The sequence below is a fragment of the Protopterus annectens genome, chromosome 4.part1 (genome assembly GCF_019279795.1).
Source record: "Protopterus annectens isolate FY-2018-M chromosome 4.part1, PAN1.0, whole genome shotgun sequence".
Taxonomy (NCBI): Eukaryota; Metazoa; Chordata; order Ceratodontiformes; family Protopteridae; genus Protopterus; species Protopterus annectens.
Window position 1 is genome coordinate 541,277,251 of NC_056734.1, and position 17,645 is coordinate 541,294,895.

General features: G+C 44.1%; 1 long non-coding RNA gene across 1 annotated transcript in view; it reads left to right on the forward strand.

Annotated features, from left to right (window-relative positions):
• The window catches only part of LOC122800952, a 917,013-nt gene that overhangs the window by 646,806 nt on the left and 252,562 nt on the right, over window positions 1–17,645 (forward strand). Inside the window, exon 3 of the long non-coding RNA XR_006364660.1 lies at window positions 2,813–2,874. This is a non-coding gene — a long non-coding RNA (uncharacterized LOC122800952). The remainder of the gene's footprint in view (window positions 1–2,812; window positions 2,875–17,645) is intronic.

The window sequence follows — 17,645 nt, forward strand, 5'->3', positions numbered from 1 at the left end:
GCCGGGCTTCATATTCGCCTGTTACAGTGGCTTCTTCAAACTCAATAGATACACAATCATCATCCCTTGAATGCACTAATCCTCATCACTGATGTTTGCAAGCAGGATCTCCTCTGGTGGATGAGAATGGACGAAAGTCTGTGGTGTCACCCTTTCAACCTCTTCATACCAGCGCTTTCCTCCGCAGGGGGAGTCCCCGAGAGATGCTCTGACTCTTGATTGGCCCACGGGTCTCCTGTACGCATATCCTCCCATCCCCCTGATACCCTTTGTCTTAAGAAAAGCTACTCGGTTAAGAAGCAGAATGATTCTCATTGCCCCGTTCTGGCCTCGTCCGGTTTGGTTCCCCTTCAGCCACACCTGCTCCAACCCCCTTGGATTCTAGACTTCCATCAGGATCTCATCTCTCACCCCCAAGGGTTGTCTTCTCCAAATCTGGCCACTCTCAAATTGACAGCCTGGTTGCTCCACTTTTGTTAGTAGCTAGGCTTGAGTCACTTTCTTCTCCGGTACGGAATATTATTTTGGCCTCCCAAAAAACTTCTACCTTTAAAATTTATAAAGACAAGTGGAAACGTTTTTCCTTGTGGGCACAAGAGCTGTCTCTGGATCCTGTTTCTGTTCCAGTAGCTACGGTTCTTCAATACCTGACGGAGCTTTTCCTTAAATGGGGCTTCTGCATCCACTATTCGGGTGCATATAGCTGCCATCTCCAATTTCCATGATGGTTCAGACGGAATTCCTATTATTTCTTCCCGTCTGTGTAAGACTTTCTTGAAGGGGATTTTTCATTCTAGACCTCCCATTAGGCAACCTGTGGAATCTTGGAATCTGTCTAGATTGCTTCAAACTTTGACTCTACCTCCCTTCGAGCTGGCTGCAACCTGTGATGAAGTTTCTGTCCTGGAAGACCTTGTGTCTGGTGGCGGTTACTTCAGCCAGACGTGTATCAGAGCTGCAAGCATTATGCATTAAAAGTCCTTATTTGATTTTCCATAAGGACAGAGTATCACTTCGCACCAATCCCACTTTCTTACCAAAGGTGGTTTCGGGATTCTCCATTAATCAGTCCATTGAGTTGCCTGTGTTTTTCCCCAATTAAACCAACAAAGGGGAATACTGTCTTCATTCCTTGGATGTCCAGACAGTTGCAGTTTTATTTGGTCAGGACAAAGTCTTTTCGAAAGTCAGATAATCATTTTGTTGCCTTTGCGGACTCTAGAAAGGGATTGGCAGTGTCTAAGGTTACCTTGTCTAAGTGGCTTAGGGATTGCATCTCCTTTGTTTATCCACTGGAGGAGGAATCGGCTCCTGGCCACATTAAACCTCATTCCACTAGAGCTGTGGCCGCTTCTGTCGCCTTTCATGCTAGGGCTTCCATGGATGATATTTGTGCAGCTGCCACCTGGGCTAAACCCCATACCTTTATCAAGCATTACAAATTGGATCTGATCTCCAGAGGTATAGCTGCCTTTGGCTCTATGGTTCTCCGGAATGTTCTTCCATGAGGGCCACCCAGATTCTGTAGTAGTTACGGACTTGGTCCCATCAGTGAGGAATGGAAGAAGATTAACAACTTCAGATAAAGAAGTTATGTTTTACTATGACGTTCCATCTGAGTTGTTGATCATCTTCCATTCATCGCGCCCTCCCACCAAGGTTCCTGGCGAATCTGTGTCGTTTTGGTGTGTTAGGGTGTTTGCGCAGAAATGTCCTCTGCCTCTGTTTCTGTTTCTTATATATATGTTGCTACTATGGTTCTGCAAACTTGATCTGAGGTATGGGATGAAGGGCATTGTGGGTAGTAGCGTGGCTCGAGAGTTTGGTGTATGCTAGCTTGGCATTTGGCCAACTCTGTTCCGAGGCTTTGGAACCGTACCCATCAGTGATGAATGGAAGATGATCAACAACTCGGATGGAACATTATAGTAAGACATAATTTATTTTTTCTTTAGAGTAACTGCTTTGTCCAACCTTGCATACACCGTTCGATTCCTGCCTTCCCTTAAAACTCACTCTTCTTCCTGGACATTATTCTGCAGCTACTCTTCCCACAAATTCTGTTTGTTTGTTTGTAATTTGTTCCTTTTTTCTAAAGATCCCTCTACCAGTTCTTGGTTTAGATTGATTTACATTTTCTAGTAATTGCTTTTTTGGCAAACATCAGAGTTAAACTTGAGGCCTTAGTGTGTAGGCATTTCATATCCTGTCTCCCAGCTAAAAAGAATAATTTCCGTAGTTAGTCATTTGCTCCCCCAATATGACAGCAGTACTGTGACTTGTTTAAATATGCCACCTCATTGCACTGCCAAAAACATGTTCCCTGTTGCCTCTTTCTGTCCCATCACACCTCCAGCATTTTCTGTCAACCTGAGAGAGTTTTTTTTTTAAATCTGTATGGGGTATAAAAATGCGTTTGCTATCACTTCCAAGCAAAGTCCTAAATCTTCTGAACTTTGTTGCATGCTTGGTAGCCATACGTTTGTTTTCCTATCGTATGGTTTAAACGGCATTTTCTGTGAAAGTGATAAGCAGGGAGACACTTCAGACATTCATATATACTTTGAAGTGGGTGGTGATAGACAGAAAAGTGTGTGGTAGCAGGGGAGTGGTATATTGTAGGAACTGCAAAACTGTATAAAGCATGGGGGTGGATGATCATGGGACTATATTTACACAAGATTCATTGTGCAGGATTTTTATATGGCTTTTTCACATTCTTGATATTTTCTTCCATCCCTAAATTTGTATCAGCTCACTCTTGTGGAATACTTGAATCTATGGCTAATTTGACATGGCTTTTTCATTTTAGGTTCGCAGTTCCTGTTACATCATGTGGTTGGCAGATGATGTAAAAGTCAGAGGGCTTAGAGGGTAAGTCCTGCAATATATATATATATATATATATATATATATATATATATATATATATATATATATATATATTTTTTTTTTTTTTTGTTTGTTTTTTGTTTTTTTGCCTAAAGTTTTTTTTTTGGGGGGGGATTAAATATAACCATTGTAATGTGCTGTGTTTTTTTTTTTATTATTATTATTATAAGTATTGTATCTGTATTACCTTGTACACCAATTTTTTATTTTTATTTATTTTTGCTAAACGCATTGAAATCTTCTCTAAGATTTGGCACGGACCATAAATTTGTGTAGAAACTACTGATTTTGGTGGAGCCTAAGCAAAATGCAAACCTTTTTTTTTTTTTTTTTTTTTTCCAGTTGAAGGACTGTATTCCTTGGGCTGTAGTCCGCAAAAAGGGGTGTGGCTTAGTAAGATCTATAATGTAGAAGCTTGAATATGTGTTCCCAACCCAAAGATTTAGAAATTTTGCTTTAGTTTATTGGTGCAACTTCACTACTTTGTTGAAAAGGTCTGCCTTTGAGGCATATGTCAAGTCTAAAATTTAGTGTCCTGGCTTAAAAATGTTAAAAGGCAAGTGTACAAAACATTGATAAGAGTGATACGGAGATGATAATTGCTAAAGGAATTATGACTAATTTTTAAGGCAAGCACATGAATGAAGTAAGAGCAAAATATTATAAAGGGAAATTTTGGAACTTGTAATTGTTTGAGATAGCACAAGTCACTATCGGAACATGTAGTTGTGTTTGAGTTGCAAGTTACTGTTTCTTAGATATAGCAAGATTAATGTATGATATAGAGTACCATGAAAAATGTTTCTGGAATAGAAATGAAAATGCCTGTGCAAGGTTATGACTTTGCTCAAGTATTTTAGTAGAACAAAAATAAAATCTTCTCTGGTCTGTTTTAAGAAGAAGAGTTTCTATTAATGTACCCATTTTTAGTTTGTTGCTGTGTAAGTGAAATAATTTCCTGTGGAAAAAATGATAAAGCTCAGCTTGTCTGATATGGATACGCAGTTTGAGTGCTTGGAGCTGGCAAGAGAAGATGGCCCTGCCAATCTTGGAAAGGAGAAATGGTCCGTGGCAGTACTGTGTCACAGTTCTTTGAAGTAGGGGTGATATTTCAGGAGGTGATCTCAGTGGTGTGCGTTCAGCCATCAAGCTGCTTCAATGGTAGTGCTAAATATGACTGCACAGGAGCACACACAAGCTTCAGAGAAGGTATTTATCTTCGTGTTTCACTTTTGCAGTCATCACCTGTGGGTTTTCCCTGCTGTGGTAGCCGTCGGCCAGCCTGAATACCAAAGTCAGTATTTTTCTGTGTCGTCTGCTGTTGCCTGTAGTCTGGCGTTGGGTAGTCAGTGCTATAAAGCAAGGGAGCTGATGCCATTACATCAGTCTTTCTTGCCGTGGAGCCCGTAGCAGAAGCAGTTCGCAAGTGTGCTGGACAGTCGCTACCAGAGTTTGAATATCAGTTGAAAACAGCTGCTTCAATGGTAGTGTTAAACATGACTGTACAGGAGAACGCACAAGCTTCAGGGAGGGTATTGTCCTTGCAGTGATTCGGGTTTTCCGTATCCCCACAGAGGAGCAGTTTGGTCTATAAAAATGAGTGACATGACGTTTGTAAATCCATAATTAGCTCACAGCTTGTTGAAATATTTGGTGAAATGCAATTCGTCAAGCACTCCGATAGTTGCATTGCATAAGGAATATAGGACATGTCCCTCTGCAGGAACCATGATAGTGACTGAAAGGGAGTTTCTCTGGATCACTTTAGCTTAAAGGAGCACTACAGGAAAAATTTTGAAAAATATATATTTTTTAACTTTTCCTTAAGTTTGGCTCATTGCAAACCTGTATGCACCAGACAGAAGTAGTTACTAGTAATTTTATTCAGTTTGTAACCCTGACTGACCTCCTGGGGGCAGACATCCTGATGAGTGTTTGTTGTCTTCTAAAGAAAAATCTTACCCACTGTCCACTTTCTGAGAATACAGTGCTCATAGCTGGGCTGTCATATAAGACTTCCATTCACTTAGAATGGAAGAAGAGGAAAGAGCAGCTAAGTTTGACAGGCCTCAGTAAAAGTATAATTTACGGTCACACAGTGCCTTTTACAAATGTGTTTCCTTACAATGTGATACACATTCTGTGAAAAAATCTTCCAGAACTGCCAGCTCATTGCTGAGATAACAGGGTTTATGTAGACATTCAAATTTGATCTGTTTCAGTTCCTTCTCAAGCTACTCCTCCCATATTCCCACCTTCAGCTAGAAGAGTTTCACATTTCCTGCCCTGCTAGGTTCAGCTAATTTGAATGACAGTACATACCAGAGTTGCTTGCAGTCAGCCAAGTGTGCCTCTGAAACTGTTCCCTCATCTCTCTCCTTACATCTATCATCTGAATAGCACTTTCACAGTAAGTCATGGCAGAAATATGCTTTTAGCAATCTTTAATGTATAGATGTCTATTCCTCTGAACATGCCCGTAACATACACAGATAACAATTAATCTGGGCCACCGACAGATTTAGCTATGACTGCAAATTCATACTCTAAGCAAAATTAATATTCATCTTTGCCTTAGACAGAATTGCAGTTCTCTGCATTTTTATCCATTAGGCATGCCAATGATGTGTCCTTCTATTTGTAGTTACTACTGCTGTTGTGTGCACATATTCATTGCTGGTACGATGTTTTTGAAGCAACTTAGTATATCCTTTACTTCATGCTATGCAGTGCCTACTCTCACTCTTCCACATTGTGCATACTGTTCTTGCTCTTTCTCAAAATTGTTTTTGTTTTCTAATAATTAATATACAGAAATTAACACTTTTCTCCAAGAAGCTATATAAACCAGACTACCTCTAACAGTATGGTTTGCACAACAGTCATTTTTTTCTGTAATTGTGACTGTTGCAATTCAATTATCATATGAATTTAGTTCTTACAGCAGGGATAAAGCATGAGAGGCCCTTTATCCCAGGAACATCAGCAGAGCAAATGAGCAACAGTTTGTAGGATATGGGTATGGCTTTGGCTTCATTAAAAAAAGTGCACAAGGGGCAAAATTTAGGTTTTAAATAGCTGAGCTAAAACCAAGAAAATAAGACATTCTGTAAAATTAGTATCCAGAGCATTTATGCAGAGAACACACCTTTCAGCTATCTTACCATCTACAAGTGCATAACTTGTGACGCCTGATGAATAACGATGACTCTAGCTTTCAGTACAGGAAGGGACAAGTTGAGCTAACAGGTATCATGCTGAGATGAATTCATTATGCAGACATCACGGCTCCTCAATGAATAACTTCAATTGACTGTTCATCAACAGAAGATGAAGAAGGTGTGATGCAAATGCATGGGAACCCTAAGTCACAGACAGTGGCTTACCATATTCACAGGAATCTTAATAGCATTAGATGAGGTAAGTGCAGAGTTCATTTAGGAACCAGGCTTTTAAACCAAAGAAGAAATGCACATCAATAATTACCTAGGTCTTCTGTCACCAAACAGTTACATTTAAGCATACACAGCTCACCAGAAAGTAGCTACAATCAAATGGACATCCATATTTCTGCAATTACTATTCCTCTATACCATCTCACTTTACATTATTGGTTTCCTTACAGGTATACCAAACTGTTTATGAAAATCACAAAGTAAGGCACGTCAAGAAATGGATGTCCGTCATTATGGGTGACACTGACTACTGTTCACACTATACTGTGGCACTTTTACATACTAAAGTGCAGTCATCAGAACTCCCCTTCTCTCTGCATCAGATCCCATAGCAGTATCACTGTGGCTTCCAGGTACAGTTTATAGCACAATGTCAAATGTCAGGTAACTATACTTTGTGAGAACGTCTTCCTGACAATGAATACATAGACATGCATGCCTTATCCGGAACATGTTAGATGAAGTGAAGCCACTGCTGTGTAGTTGTGCATACTGACCACGTGTAATGCATTACTAAAATCAAATGAAGCACCACTGTAAACCCCTTTCTTCTGCAATATCAATGTAGGTCCACCAAATCACGTGCAACCTGGCATCAGTGTCTCTAATCACTAATGACAACTGGGCAAAAACGGTTAGGGAAAAAAGATATGACACTTGATCATGTGTATAGTTCTCACAGCACATTTAGAGCGTCTTCTAACCTCAGTATACATTTTTAAAAAATTATATTCCTTTTAAGATATCACCACACTTCCTTTTTTGATGCAAACAAAGATAGGTGCTAAGTAGGAATTTTACTGCTTGCTTCTGTTAACTTTCATCCACTACCAAAAACAAGGATTATGGTAAGGTTTGAATGCACTCCGTAAAGTGTGTGCGTGCTCTCTATTGGCTGTGTGACTCCCATAAAACTCAGCAACCTTAAGTTAATAAGGTAATGGCTGGCCTATTGTAACCCATTGTGAGTTTTCTTTGGCAGCTGTGTTGAACTACAGCTGGAGGCATTACTAACGAACCTGCGAAAAATGATCTGTCAGTTGCTACTCAGTGTAGGTTCACTGACAGGACGCAGTTTGGAAATGGATGACATGATGCTACAGAGGAGGATGGACATCCAATGTTTCCAGGCGACAAGATGAAAGGGCATTGCATCCAAGCTACTTGGCTTGGGATCCACAGTCTACTTCTCTGTAGGCGAACAGGCTACAAATGCTCTGTGAATTGTGGTAAGAGAAAGTGTTCAGAAGGGAATGAGGGCTACTGTTTGATTAAGTAACATGCCAGTCAGACTCCAGTGGTAATGATAGTGCAGTACTCGTAATCTCATCCTATGCCCCACAGCTGAGTTGTGACAGTGAGCCAAAGAGTGCAGCCAGACATCAGTTTACAGGACATACTAGATCAAGTTGGACATCATGAATCGGTTTAGATAATGGATGACTTGAATGCACATATCATGTCAGACAGCAAAGGAAATCAGGACTGCCTGGCTCAACATGGGGGGGGGAGCAACAGGAAGAATGGAGAGACTGTTCTAGACTTCTGTCTTACAAATGGCTTGATAGTAGCAATAACATGCTTCATTAAGAGAGACAGTCACAAGTTCGCATACATGAGTGGCCTATCTCCAACTCGGGTAAAGTTCCCCTAGTGAGAAAAGGGTACTGGGGTATCAACATAGATTGCATAGTCTTCCTCAGTGAAACAGCTAGCCCACAGCATAAACCACCGGTTTCTGCAAGCAGTGGGCAAGGAGGGTGCTAAGGTCAACAGAGATCAGGGTGAAGACCAGGAAGTTGACTGGAGATAAACTGTGAAAGTTTTCAAGTATTTAGTCATGGCTCCACCTCCCTAAGAAGTGGTGGAAATAGGTCTACAGGAAGACTGGCATCACCTTAAAACAGCATGTGTCAGGAGTACTGAACAGAGTTATGGCCTGTACATGTATGTTTATAAGGTACATAAGGAAACCATGTGGTGTAATGCAGCAGTCCAGGATCTCCATGAAAGAAATACAGAGTACAGAAAGAGTGGATTGACCACCCAGGCTAGGAAGGGAATGGAGGTTGACTAACAAGGAAGGTAAGAGAGCAGTTTGCATTAGCACAGAAAAGGGCATTGGAGGCACTCTGCCAGCTACTGCAAAGAGACTCTGTATTTGTCACAAGGACACTACATCAGACTGCAAGGGTACTACATCCAGATAAAGAAAACTGACAGACACACTTCATAAGGCATGGCAAAAACAACATGCTCACCATTCTGCAGGACATCAAAGGCAGATAGAGGGAGTACTTTGAGCAGCTTAACAATCACATTAACCCCACAGATGCTGTACTTCCCCAGAAACAGGCCACAATAGAGTCAAACAGGATACCATCCTGGAAGAAATAAGACTTTCACTATGGGAAATTAAGTCAGGCGAAGCAGCAGGCTCAGTGGAGGTCACAGTGGATATCGTACAAATGCGGGCTGAGGTAGGGGAGAATTGGCTCCTGAAGTTACTTGTAGCAGGTGTAGAGAAAGGTGCACCCTGGGTGAGTGTTAAAGAATCATGCTTCTACCAGTTAGCAAGAACAAATGGGACATCCACAACTATGATAAATACCGAGGCATCGTACTGCAGTCGCATTACATGAAAGCTATGAAGAGGATGAATCATAAATGGATATAGAGGTTAGTACAATGTAATGAGGGTGATGAGCAGTTAATATTCAGATCCGGATGCAGCACAACTGACCCGATGTTTGCAGTGAGACAGTTGCTAAGATGCTAGAGATGAGGAAACAGTCCTAATCCTCATTCCTAAGCTTTGGGGCTGCAGATGACAAGATCCCAAGAAAGCTGCCTTGGGCAGAACTGTGGTGGTTCAAAGTTCTAGAATCATCACTGGAATTAGTGCTGCCTAAGTAGAAGGACCCAATGACTCAAGTACAAACAGTGTTTCGTCTCACATCCTTGGCAATCTATGCACCCATAAGTGAGTGTTTTTCTATGTAATTCCAAGTAAGTTATACAACATCCCAAATTACCAGTCACTAATACCAATTAGTAATTTTTCTAGTGGGAAAGACCTCACAATGCCTTTTCTGGCGAATGAGGTGATGCAGATAGAAGTGGGTGCAGTTCTCTGGTTACACATCATATTACCCACAATTTGTCTTGCTCAAATTGTGTCATTTTCCATATCTAAAGGTTTGAGATGACTGGCATTTATTTCAAGGCAAACCCTTGATGTCCTCTATCAATCCACAATGATGACTCATCAGTTAGTTAAAAAATTTAAAAATAGCATTTCTTATTGACTTTGGGCAAATGTTATTTGTATTAACAAACTGTATTTACCCCTCCCTCACAAATCCCAGTAGCTAACATCTGAGTATGCTGTCATGAGAATTTTTTTTCGTGCAAACCATGGCAACACCAGCCACTGAATGACAGCTAACATTTGTATGTAGTGAGTCATTAGCTGGACTGCAGAATGATACCGCAGTACAAACAGAAAATGATTGACTTCAGCAATTGTCTAAGTTTCTGGTGTCATTCTAAGGGGATCCAGTATGTGACTCCTTGGGATGACATGACTGACAGACCTCAGTGCTTTGCCACAGATGGCCTGCATCTGTCACCCCTGGGTTTCCAGGTACTGGCTAAGGCTCTTGCTTACCCCTATAATGCCTTTTTTAAGTGGTGTTCCAAAGACCAAATTACCATGGTAACAGCTATAAAGAAATCAATCTGAGGGTCATGCTGCTCAATGCTACAAGTCTAAGATGCACTCACTCGAAGCACTCCTCAAATTGGAGAACATCGACATTTGTGCTGTAACAGAGACTTGGTTTAAAGCAGCAGAAAGTATCCCTGCACTACGAGGCTATAACTCATTCCACACCTTTCAGCCCCAGAACATGGACCGAAGCTCCAAAGGCAGTGGTATCTCCATATTCATAAAGGATATGCACACCTCCAAACCAGTAGCCCAGCACAACGCATCTGAGATACTCCAGGAACAAATAATGGGTAACATGCCGATTCAGGTCATAGCCTGCTATAGGTCTGCAACCATGTCTCAAGACTCTCACCCCACATTCCTAAGCACCCTGGAAACTATTAAGTTCCAACCCAACACTCTCATACTAGGTGACTTCAACTACTCCTCCATCAACTGGGAAAACTACTCATGTACCAATGCACTGGCTCAACGCTTCCTGGAATTCATAAATTCCAATGCCCTCGACCAGCTCATTCTTACCCCCACTAGAGGAAGCAACATCGTTGACCTGGTTATTACTAACATGGGTAACCGTTGCTCTACACCATGAGTCAGTTTCTCCCTGGTTAGATCCGACCACAAACTAATCACCATGTAAACCCCCCCCCCCCCTCTCCCAGCAAAGGTATCCACCATGAAAAACTTCTCTAAAGCTGACTTTGGATGCCTAAAAACAGAGGTGGCTAACTTCACGGGCCCCATGCCAATGGAAAATAGGTGCATGACTGTCAAATCACACATCAGTGCACTGTATGAGCACGTACATAAATGCATGGAACTAGTCATACCCAACAGAACCAAGATGCTCTCCTCCAAAAAAAGGAAGCCAATCTGGTGGTCCCCTGCCATTAATAAACTCTACAACAAAAGGAAGAAACAGTTGCAGAAAAAGGTAAAATTCCAAGACTGGAAAAATTTCCTTATTAGCCTCAACAAAAAGTTGAGATCCCTCATCCAAACCTCCAAAGCCAGCTATGAAGGCAGAATTGCGGCAGACACTAAAAACAACCACAAAGCCTTCTATAGTTATATCAAGAGTCTCCATAGCAGTACCCATATTTGCTCTGAGTTACTGCACAATAGTACCTTCTATAATGAGACAACAGATATTGCCAACATACTGGCTGACACATTGTGTCAACTTTACCCCTCCCCCCAAGGACCAATTGCAATATTGGAAGAATGCCAGGCATCCAGCATTACTGCAGCACAGGTTAAAGCTGCATTGTCCAAGGCCAAGAATACTGCTTCCATGGGACCCAACAATATCCTTGGCTGTGTTCTACATGAATTACAAAGTGAACTGGCACCACATCTATGTGCCCTGTTCACTCAGAGCCTCACCTTAGGCTTTGTCCCTACTGAATGGCACACTGCTAGTCATCCCTCCATAAAGGAGGAGCGACTACAGACCCTGGAAATTATCACCCCATTAGCCTGATGAGCCTGATATGTAAGGCTATGGAGTGCATCATCATGGACCTAATTAACAAGCTATAGGGAATCTCCAAACGCTAGATCCCATGCAGTTTGGTTTTGTGTAAGGTAGATCATGCCTGCTCAACCTGGTTGACTACTTTGAGTCAGTCACCAGAGGTGTGGATGAAGGTAAGGCAGTTCATACAACCTACCTCGATCTGGTCAAGGCATTTGATACCATTCCTCACTCAGGAATTACTGATAATTTCACCAAGCTAGGCATCAACCCCAGACTGCCGACCAGTCATGAGTGGAGTCTCACAGGGATCGGTCCTGGATCTTCTCCTGTTTGGTATCTCCTTTTCAGAAGTCCAGGCCAACAGAGAGGGACTCTGGCTGACCAAGTTCAAAGATGACTGCAAGCTGGGAGCCATTATTAACTCCTCAAGGGATGCAAGCATTCTACAGAAAGGCCTCACTGAGACCACTGACTGGTGTCGAAACCATGGCCTTAAGCTTAATGCCAAAAAATGCAGTCATCCCCTTTGGGAAAAACTCAGTTCCCACTAATTGCCAGATCGATGGGAGCCCAATGAACACTGAAGGCATTATAAGAGATCTGGGGACACAGATTGACAGCAACAGTGTCAAATTGTCAAGTACAAGGCATAATCTTGTGTGTGTGTATGTATATATTAGGGCATACCAGCTACAAGACCAGTATGAGAAAATGTGTAGACATGCTTACATACACATAAACTGGGAAAGGTACACAATCACCACAGATAGTGTGACAGTAACACCATCACAAGTAGTGCCCAGGCAGAACATGCATCCCAAGGCATATCACAACAATTGACACCACCACCCTCACCACACAGAAAGGGTACATGCATCACCTCTGATGTGTAAGTGATACTAACAGACAGCCTTGGCAAAGCACAATGTGTGGTCGAAACATCCGCCAAAGAAAAAAGCCAGTAATGTACTCTTTCCTACAGCAAAGGGACACATCTGAACACAAAATACCCCTTCCAGAAAAAGTAAAGCAGCCAACACATTATGCACTTAAAATTCTATGTGGTTTGTACGTCTTATTGTCCACTTTCCAGGAACTGAGATTAGCAGACCATTGTAACAATGCCTGCACTGTTTCCCTTACCTGGGTACACCTGTGAGAGAGGATAACTCTTTATCCAGGTCACACCAGGTGTCAAATTTATGGAATGAATCTTCACCGGGGGGGGGGGGGGGGGTTCCAGTAGCCTTTTCCTATATTTGATTGACAAGTTGATAGCAATCTCTCCTTTGAAAACCACATTGCCAAAGTGGTTAGAAAGACCTTCTACATAGCCCACCTCATCACGAAGGGTTTCACATCTAGATCAAGAGAGGTAATCGTGCCCCTTTATTCATCCCTCATCAGGCCCATCATAGAATACAATGCCCCTTTTGGGATGTACCTTACCCGACACCTACAGCAATTAGAAAGACCCCAAAAGTATCTCACCAAGAGGATCAAGGGTCTCAAACAGATGCCATATGCTGCTCGGTTAAAAAAACTCCAGCTCTACTCAGTTGCATACCACCTACTTCGAGGCGATCTATGCCTGACATACAAAGCTATGTCATATCCAGAATTAATGGACATGCTCCACCTCAGTAAATCTAAATCCCTTCGAGCCACACTCTCGAGGGACTTGAACCTCAACACAGAAATAAATAGAACTTGCTGGAGGGACAGGTTCATAACCCAGAGGCTCCCTTCGCTCTGGAATAGAATTCCAGTTCATGTGAGGCAGAGCACCTCACTGAATCTCTTCAAGAAGAATCTCGATAAGTGGATGGGGGATCGTAGGTTTGTCCCAGGGATTACTCCCGTGTCACTATTAGACAGAGGCACAGTAAACTAAACCTTAAAAAGGGTACAGTATACTCAAATCAAGGGGTGGCGTAAGCCATACAGAATCGGGCTAGGCTTATAATTGCCCCAGGGCAGATAGCCTAGTATGAACCTATGAACCTATATTGTTAGTGAAGGTACAGCATTGTTTTATTCTCCAACATATTCCATATAAGTGGTCTTCTCTGGGATATAGCTCAAATAGTCACTGCAATGAAAACACTTATAACATGGTGGCAGGTTGCTAAGATATAATATGTTGGCATGTAAACCACACCCTTAGCATTACTCTGAATTTTACTTTGTACAACTTGTGCTGCAAAAAGTTGAGATGTGCATACAACACATGAATAAGTGTAACAATGGGATGGCTGGTGTGTTTGTGTATATAGGTGCCACTCTGTGCTTTATGTAATAGATGCAGAGCTTCAGCATAAGGTTATTCACTCACTCATGCCACCTGAACTAATTTGCATACCTATCACTCATTCAGGCTTACAGAGGAGCAGACTGCGAATTTGCTGCCATTCTGTACACCAAGTCACACATCACGGGCTTACTCAGTCCTGAATTATCACTGGAAAAAGTGGAGTATTCGGAACATTGTTTAATATCTATATAGTCCTTTGACATTTTCATCATTCTTAACAAGCTAATTCTTTCTTTGCAGTAAGTACTGATGTTATGTGATCCTATCTCGCCTACATTCTGACTGATGGGTTCGGAGCCGATCCCTCGGCTCCGACTCGGCACGCTTATGCCAAAGAGCGAAGTCTCTTATTGGCTGAGCTTACTATATCCCAGGATGCACCACTACCAGTCCCCCAGATCTCGTTTGCCGCTAATCTGCGAAGACGTGGTCTCGAGCTGGCTGAGCTAAGTAGTAAATTTACTAACTTTTTTCTGTCAGGAATTTCCTGTTCTTGTCATAAAAAGCTGTTTTCACGGCTATTCTTCTCTTTTGTGTGTGTTTGGAGTTTATCAAAAGACTTTGTTGTGTGATTGGGTTGTTTGGTTAGGTCTCCTTCATCTAGGGCCTTCCTAGTCTTTCAACCCTCCTAAAACCTTACAGGGTTTCAAAGTACCCTTAGTATTTTGTGACGCTTTCTTTACCTAAGCGATAACTGTAGTAGGTAGTGTCAGTAAACAGAAAGTAGGTGATTTTTCTGTCAAAGTTACTGATTGTTTTGCCATAATGTCTCAAAATCCTAGGCCTTCGGGCTTTAAAAAATGCACCAAATGCAATTTCAAAATGTCTATCACAGACGATCACTCGCTCTGTGTGTATTGTTTGGGTGCAAAACACTTACAGGAGTCATGCAGTGTGTGTCACGCTTTTTCCTCAAGGGTCCTCCAGGAGAGGAAAAATAAACTGATTCTTAAAGGGTTAATAAAACCTTCCTTTGAAGAAGCCTTGGCATCCTCTCCTTCTCCGACTAAAAGAAAGGCGTCGGTTCCGACCAGTCCGTGGGATCCGACTGCCAAAAGACATAGGCAGTCTTCTCCTTGGCTCCAAGGACTTGGAGCCGAGGGCGGAACGGTCTGCCTCGATGCCACCAGTCTCGACTCCTCTGGTTTGAGCCGATGGCTGGGGCATCGAGGCCGGTCACCTTCGTCGGCTCCACTGGTCTCGGAGCCGACAAGGGTTGCCCGCTCAGACACTTCCTCCTCGGCGCCGAAGTCCACCTCGGCACCGATGGAATCTAGTGTGGGTATTCCTTCGGCGCCGATAGTCATCGGGTCGCCTCGGAGCCGGTCCCCTAGCCCTTTGGGGCCGTTGGAGAAGCCATCCCGAACCCGTTCAGTATCCTCTTGGTCTTCGAGGATGTCGGATTCAGATATAGACAGGGTGCTCCAAAGACTGTTCCAGTCTCCAGTCTTCCAAAAATTTGTTTCGGCTCCGACCCAGTTGGCTTCGGAGCCGATAGCCCAGGCCCATCCCATTGCTATTCCTCCTCCGACCGCTTCGGCTCCGTCGGAGCAGGTGCTGTTGGAGCCGGTGGAGATCTTAGGGTCGGCTCCGACCCTTACTCCAACCCGGGCCTTCGGGTCCGAGTTTGGTACACGGACTTCTTCGGCTGGACCCGGGGGTGATGTTTCGGGACCTATGCTTTCGGTTCCGAGCCTCCCTCTCGGTGCTTCGGCTGCGGGACTTCCGTCGGCTATCATGGCTCCGGAGACCGGACACTCCCAGGATTCTGGGGGTCCGGCTTTCAGAGCTATGAGGAGTGCCTTGGCCAAGTCTTCGGCCATCTCTCCGGCTTTACCGGCACCTTCCCTGGGCGTGGAGACTGGGTCTTTGGCAGTTCCCCTGTCCGTAGGCAGCGGAGCCCCTGGGCCTGAGGTTACCCCATTGGGGTTCCTCCTCCTGAGGGTTCTTGAGTTGTCTTCGGAGGAACCCCAAGGAAGAGACCGTGCAAGAGGAAGCACGTGGACTCCCAGTCTATTACATCAGACACTGATCTTGATGATGCAGAGGGGTCCCGGAAGTCGTCCTCGGATGATGTCTCATTTGCAGACATCTTAGAGATCCTCAAACAACGAGGCGGCTGGATATCCAAACCCCCCTCTGCTGATGAGTCAGTGCTCCTCAAGGCCTTTGGGGCTCAGCCCTCCGCCTCCTGGGTGTCTCCGCCTTCGACGAGCTTCTGGATTTAGTTTGTCAAGGGCGGGAACATCCGGATACCGTGGAACCAGTCCCTTCGTCCTAATAAATTTTTGTCTGCCCCACCCGAGAAGGAGTTCCTCACTAAAGGCGTGGCTGTAGATGCCATGGTGGTGGCATCTGCTACACAACAGGACGTGGCAGAGGCTTCAACGTCCGTCCATCCTCCTAATAAGGAGTCTAGGAGCATGGACAGGTACGGAAGCGCACCCTGACTTCAGCGGCCTTTACTTTAAGGTCTCTGAATTATTTGGCACATTTTACCAGGCTTCAGAGGGATCTGGTCAAGGAGCTGTCAGATTCCTCTCCGGTAACCTACCTGAGCAGCTAGCCCAGTCGGTTAGCTCTCAGTTGGCTATCCTTACGTCAATTTCTAACTCGTCCATGAGGCTCATTTCCTATGCGGCGAAGGGCGGGTAGAGCGGCAGGCACAGGCGTGGCTCACGGAGACAAGCCTGGCTCCGCTTGTGTCAGTTCATGGAGGCCTTCAAGTCTTCCTTCGACGCTCCCTTTGATGGGTCCTCTTTGTTTGGACCTAAGGTTAAAGACACCCTTACCCGCTGTGAGCAAGAGGGAAAAACTTTATCTGCCGTAGGTGCCCGTTATTCCACTCCCTTTCGGCCTTATCCCAAGGCTAAAGGAGGGGGGAAGATGTGGTTCCGTAAATCACGTAAGTTTTTCCCCCAACAGCAGGAAGATTCCCCTTCCAGAGGCAGAGGACGGGGAAATTTTTCTGGGAGGCGGCGTCCCAGAGGCGGCAGAGGGCCCCGCAATTCTGGAGACCGCGAGTCCTTTCGTGGCTCTTCAGCCTCCCACACATCATGAGGGATTGCCCGGCTGTGCTGCTCCGGAGCCAGTCGGGTGTCGTTTTGCCAAGCACCTAAAAGCCTGGGAGTCAATCACTCAGGACAGATGGGTGCTTCGGATCATTGCCGGAGGTTACACCATTCCGTTCATATACTCACCCCCACCGTCCAAAAATCCCGGACCCACCACCCAGTCAAAGGGAAATTGCAGCCGCAGAAGCTTTAAAGCTGCTAGAAAAAGGAGTCATCCAACCGGTCCCCACAGACCAGATCGGATCCCGAAATTACTCCAGGTTCTTTTTAGTGCCAAAAAAGACAGGGGACCTGAGACCAATATTGGATCTCAGCAGACTGAACCAATCCGTCACGAAATCCAAATTCAATGGTCACGTTACAATCCATTCTCCCATTGTTGGAGAAGGATGTTTGGATGTGCTCCATAGACCTCAAGGACGCCTATTATCACATACCGATACATCAGGCGTCCAGGAGGTATCTGCGCTTCAGCCTGGGAGTCAGTCATTACCAATTTTGTGCACTGCCCTTTGGTCTCACCACAGCCCCCAGGGTGTTCACCAAGTGTTTGGCAGTAGTGACGGCTCACCTGAGAAGTCTTGGATTCCAAGTGTTTCCCTATCTGGACGACTGGCTCCTGACTGCCACCACCAGGCATCTACTAATGGACAACCTCAAAGCCACCATCTCCCTAGGTGCTACCCTGGGGATTACA